Source organism: Physeter macrocephalus, chromosome 21 (assembly GCF_002837175.3).
Source record: "Physeter macrocephalus isolate SW-GA chromosome 21, ASM283717v5, whole genome shotgun sequence".
NCBI lineage: Eukaryota > Metazoa > Chordata > Mammalia > Artiodactyla > Physeteridae > Physeter > Physeter macrocephalus.
The window spans coordinates 99,853,639-99,860,186 of NC_041234.1; the positions used below are offsets into that span (position 1 = coordinate 99,853,639).

Below are 6,548 nucleotides of genomic sequence, written 5' to 3' on the forward strand. Positions count from 1 at the left end.
GGGAGTGATCAAGATGGCAGAGTAGTACGACAGGGAGCTCACCTCCTCCCACAAATACATCTACACGTGGAATGATTCTTACAGAATATCTATTGAACGCTGGCAGACGATCTCAGACTTCTGAAAGGGCAAGAAAATCTCCACATAACCGGGTAGGAAAAAAGAAGAAGAAAAAAAAGAGAAAGAAAGGAACTGGGCCAGGACCTGCACTCCTGAGAGGAAACTGAAAGAAGAAAGGTTTCTGCACCCTGGGAAGCTCCCTCACCAGCAGGGAGATCAGTCGGATCAGAGGAGAAGCTTCAGAGCCTCAGAGGAGAGTGCAGCAACTGGATTGTGGCACAATGAAGAGAGACCTGCACAGATGGTCAGTACTGCCACCCTACATATCCCGGCATGAGATGCATGTCCACCAGTGAGGGTAGGGGGGCTGGGTGCTGAAGCTTGGGATTCAGCAGTAAGATGCAGGGAGAGTACTGGGGCTGGCTGCCTGGTGTGGCCACAGCCGAGGGTGTACACAGAGGAAGCCTGGACCTGCCATAGCAGCAAGACACCACTGTTGGGGGGAGGTGTGTGAGGGCAGGGGTGGGACACACCATAGCAGCCTCTTTCCCTACATGTGCCCTCTCAGGCAGCAGGACACCACCTACATGAGCTCTGGGAGAGGGTGTCAACCACCACCATCACAGGCTCTGGGGGCATGTGTGAGCCTCTGCTGCTGCTGAGAGCTCTGGGAGTAGGCACCAGCCATTGCATTGGCACACCCTCTATCAGGGATATGATAATGGCTAGCACATGCTAAGGAAAGAGGCAGCAGGCATCCATACTAATAACAGGCTTTACACCAAAAGTATTCAGCCACACAGCCTACACAGGGATACTCCCACATATAAATAGCCGTCCAAGACCACAGTTAAGAGAAATATAAGTAAAATGAAGAAGCAGAGGAACCACTCCCAGTTAAAAGACCAAGAGAATTCCTGTGAAAGAACCAACAGTGAAACAGACCTCTTCTTCAGTCTGACAATTAAAATGCTGAAAGAATTTTAAAAAGCCATCAACAAAAATGCAGATTACTGTAAAAAGGAACTAGAAGCTATAAAGAGAAGCCAAGAAAAATTAGAAAACTCATTTGTTGAGATGAAAGCTGAGCTAAAGGCAATGAATAGCAGAATGAATAATGCAGAAGAATGAATAACTGATCTGGAAGATATCAACAGAAGAGCAGACAGAAAGCCAAATGAAAAAAAAAGAGAAAGCAATATAAAAGAGACCTATGTGATAATATAAAGTGTGCAGATCTATGCATAATAGGGATTCCAGAAGGAGAGGAAAGAGAAAAGATGATCAAAAATGTATTTGAAGAAATTATGACTGAAAACTTTTCAAACCTAAAGAAGGAAACAGATATTCAGGTACAGAAAGCATAGACAGTGTCAAAAATGATGAAGCCAAACAGACCTACACCAAAACGTTTTTATAATTAAAATGGTAAAAGTTAAAGATAAAAAGAGAATTTAAAGGCAGCAAGAGAAAAACAAAAAGTTAATTACAAGGGAACCCCCATAAGGCTATAAGCTGATTTCTCTATAGAAACGTTGCAAGCAAGAAGGGAGTGGCAAGATATAGTCAAAGTTCTAAAAGGGAAAAATCTGCAACCTAGGATACTCTAACCAGGAAGATATCATTTAGAATAGATGGAGAGAAAGAATTTCTCAGACAAGCAAAACTGAAAAGAATTCAGCAATACTAAACCTGTCCTAAATGAACTACTAACAAACAGAACTTCTCTAAATAGAAAAGAAGCAAGAATCTATAGGAAGGAGAAAATCACAATTGGAAAGTAAATCACTTAAATAAGCCAGATTAAAAGAAAAAATCAAAATATTTTTGTGAAAACGATGATAGCCACACGAACAGCAGAAGAATAAAAATGAAGATGTTAAAGAGATAGATACCAAAATCATAAAATTGTGGGAGAGGAGAGTAAGAAAATGTAGATTCCTTTTTTTTTCTTTTTTGAAATGTGATATGACTATCAGTCTAAAGCAAGTAGATATGGCAAGGGGATAACATACTTGAAAACAGGGTAAGCACAAATCAAAAAACATATAATACATTAAAAAAACAAAACTAAGAACACAAGCATAAAATAAACCACACACACAAAAAATTAAAACAAAAATAAAAAGAGAGGAACAAACAAGAAACACAGAATCATGCTTGCTTTGGCAGCAATGTACTAAAATTGGAATGATACACAGAAGATTAGCATGGCCCTTGCACAAGGATGACATGCAAATTCGTGAAGCATTCCACATTTTTCATCAAAGAGGAAATCAAAAAATGCCTAGAAACAAACGACAACTAAAACATGATGACACAAAACCTATGGGATGTAGCAAAAGCAGTTTCAAGAGGGAAGTTTATAGCAATACAATCTTACCTCAAGAAACAAGAAAAATCTCAAATAAACAACCTAACCTTACACCTAGAGCAACTAGAGAAAGAAGAACAAACAAACAAAAAACAGTTCGCAGAAGGAAAGAAATCGTAAAGATCACAGCAGAAATAAATGAAATAGAAATGAAGAAAACAATAGCAAAGATCAATGAAACTAAAATCTGCTTCTTTGAGACGATAAACAAAATGGATAAACTTTTAGATTCATCAAGAAAAAAAGGGAGAGGACTCAAACCAATAAAATTAGAATGAAAAAGGAAAAGTTACAACTGACACAGCAGAAATACAAAGAATCATAAGAGACTACAAGCAACTATATGCCAATAAAATGGACAAGCTGGAAGAAATAGAAAATATGAACAGACCAATTCACAAGTAATGAACTTGAAACCATGATTAAAATCTTCCAACAACCAAAACTCCAGGACCAGATACCTTCACTGGGGAATTCTATCAAACATTTAGAAAAGAGCTAATACCTATGCTTCTTAAACTCTTCCAAAAAGTTTCAGAGGGAGGAACACCCCCAAGCTCATTCTATGAGGCCACCATCACCCTGATACCAAAACCAGACAAAGATATCCCCAAAAAAGAAAATTACAGGCCAATATCACTGATGAACATAGATGCAAAACTCCTCAACAGAATACTAGCAAACAGAATCCAACAGCACAGTAAAAGGATCATGCACCATGATCAAGTGGGGTTTATCCCAGGGATGCAAGGATTCTTCAGTACACACAAATTAATCAATGTGATACACCATATTAACAAATTGAAGAATAAAAAAACCATAGATCATCTCAATAGGTAAGTTGAATTCTTTATTATTCTTAAAGTTATGAGCCACTAAATGTTGTCCAGGCTCATGGGTCAAATCAGAGATGGCCAGGACCTAAAGATCAGGTAGGCCACCAGAGATTACATTAGCTCTAAAATGGGCCCAAGTATTATGAAACAAATTCAAGGAGGTGACCAAAATGTCAGGGGGACCTGGAAGTGGCAACAGTGGATAAACAACAAAAGCAAAACTAAGGAGTGTAAAATAATAAAAGCAACAATTAATGTACAAGAGGGGAAATTAGAGTATATTAATAATGAGATATTTCTTATTTTTTTTCTTTTCAAAACAGTAAAATTGAAACCAAAGAAATAAAATCCTAACATCAATGGACCTTGAGGGTATGATGCTAAGCGAAACAAGTCACATGGAGAAAGATAAACAGAATATGGTTTCACTCATATGTGGAATATAAAAAACAAACAAAATGAAATAAATGCACAAACCAAACAAAAATAGACATGTAGATATAGAGAACAGAGTAGTGGTTACCAGAGGGGAAGGGGTGGGGTGAGGGCTAAATGGGTAAAGGGGAACAACTGTATGGTGACGGATGGAAATGAAGTTTTTGGTGGTGAGCACACTGCAGGGTATATAGAAGTAGAAATACAATGTTGTATATATGAAACTTACATAATGTTATAAATCAACGTTACCTCAATAAATGGCCTAAATGGGAAAAGAGTCTAACTGATTCACTTTGCTGTACATCTGAAGCTAACACAACATTGTAAATCAACTGTACTCCAATAAAAATTTTTAAAAAATAAAATTATATCAACTTAAAAAAAAGTGGAGAAAATCTAAATATTAAAGAAAATGACTGTGCAATCAAGCAAAAGAGACATGGCATTTTTTAAAGAATAAGTTAATGAGATGTGCAAATATATGCTAATATATTTTGAATGTTTCCCAGGAAAATGCAAATGGGCAAAAAAAAGAGAAAACCCGAGTAAACCAATGACCTAGAACATTTTTTTTTCAATATGACAAAATTACTCTAAAATGCATTTGACAAACTTTTTAAAATATGGGTGTTTTCAAAGTTTCAAAAGAACAGATTCTTTCAATTCATTTTACCTATTTATTTTTCAACGTTTCATTTTTAATCATATTAAAAAAAATTTAAGGCAGTATATACATGACATATGAGCTCCAGTCTTAGTCTTCAAGGCTCCCTGCCCCTCACAGTGATCCCATTGATCTCTTTTATTTTACTTAATAGATGCTCAATAAGGGTTTTTAAAAATTTGCTATATTGGAGAAAGATTTCCAAAGTGTTATATAAACCTATCATAACACAATAAAATTTTGTAATGATCACTTTTAAAAATAGTAAATTTCATAACAATCTCAAATTATAAATGCCAAAATTTTAAAGTAAGCCCCAGTTAAATATTGCAGTAAATTGAAAGAAATACTACAATATAGACTAGTACAAACTGAGATGTTAAAACATTAGTATTATATAATATCCTTCACTTCATTAGATCAAGGAAGAAAATAGACAAAAATATGGCCATTAATATTCTGAATAGTCACTTGATGAAAAACAGCACATTTTCCTCATTTAGAAAATGTCTAGGAATAATAAAGAGTAAAAATAGTAAACTAAAAATAAAAGGGTTTTTAATAGATTAAAACAGTACTTAATGTAGTGCAAATAAAAGATAAAAGGATATCTCTAATTGCCTTTAGTATTTATAATGTTCTATATATTCTCACCATGTTCAATAACATTAGGTGTTTAGTTCAAGATAGTGGACTGAGCATATACTTCCAAAATCCTCTGCAATAATGATGAGGTATGAGAAATTAATAAATTGGTAACAGCACTATAGCATGAGGAATAGTATTATCAGCAGACTAGAAATTCTGAGGCATTTCTCAAAAATATATTAATCAGAAAATATCAGATTGTAAAAGAAACGTGTAAAAAAAGAGGTCTCGATATATACACACACATACATATATACATAGCATTTTACACTAAAGACAGGCATAGTCAATTTTTTAAAATGACGTCAGTGAAAATGGCAAATTATGGAAATCCGAAAGTTTATCCTTCCACAAAAGTAATAAATAAATTGACAAAACTGTCAAACTTTTTTTGGACTCTAATCCAAACCTTATAGCAACCAGGGAAACAATCAAGAAAAGATAGCTGAATCTTAGTAAAAGAACTTCATGGTATTTTGACTTATCCTGGTAACCATCCCCACCTTCTCAGTATAGCAGTGGCCTTGAAGACAATAGCTGTGATTACCAGTACAGGTATGTTATACCAGAGAGAGCAAAATGGACCTTATTCTAAAAAAAAAAAATGTGGTGGTTAGTTTTGACTCATTTTGTGGGTCCCTGAAGGGTTGTATCAAAAGACTTGTCTTTATTTAGCCTAACTTGGAACTTTCTAAAGGCTAAGGCAGCTACCAAGGGGGAGGGGACACTTGTGGAAAACATTTAAAAGCAAATGTATTAGCTGCTACTTCTTGAGTTAACACCAGTTGGGGCAAAAAACCCTCTAACCAAAGTGTTGAGAGATAAGGCTAGGGAATGAGATGCTTTGGGAAATAAGGACTTTGAAAAGTTCCACATATTCCTGGAAATCTAGAAGGTCATGTGTATGCCAGGGCTGGGTACATGCTCATAAAAGATGTGAGAAGGTTCTAAGCTCCTACTTATCACTAAACTTCAGGGTTTGTGCAAATAGGAATTGAAGTTTAAGGCAGAATTGTAAACTCCTTGCTGAGCACTGAAGGTATGCCCCAACGCTCATGCAGAGCCAAGTTGCAAAGATTGGTAGATTTTCTGGGTTTCAGGTATTTAGAAAATCTCTGTTCAGTAACTAGCTCACCACTAAATTAATGGAAAAGGGACTTCAGTAATAACATAAAACAAATAATGTAGAATTGATGAAATTTGTTCATAAAAATCACAAAACAAAAAACGACTACAACAAGCATCAACAATAAACCCTGGGAAGGGAGGAAAATGTGATTTGCAGAGTTGCCACATTATAATAGTCAAAATATCCAGTTTTTAACCAAAGTGCAAATACAAATACTGCATGATTCCAGTTATATGAGGTATCTGAAGTAGTGAAATTCATAGAAAAAGAAAGTAGAATGATGTTTGCCAGGGTCTGAGGGGAAGGAGGGAAGTTGTTGTTTACTGGGTATACAGTTTCAGATTTGCAAGATGAAAATTTTCTGGAGATGTTTCACAACAATGTGAAAATACATAATGC

At 35.6% G+C, this 6,548-nt stretch overlaps 1 non-coding gene across 1 annotated transcript; it reads left to right on the forward strand.

Annotated features, from left to right (window-relative positions):
- Window positions 1-2,217: 2,217 nt before the first annotated feature.
- Window positions 2,218-2,322, forward strand: LOC112066145 (U6 spliceosomal RNA). The gene has a single exon (XR_002892440.1). It is a non-coding gene; the product is annotated as a U6 spliceosomal RNA (small nuclear RNA).
- Window positions 2,323-6,548: the final 4,226 nt, after the last annotated feature.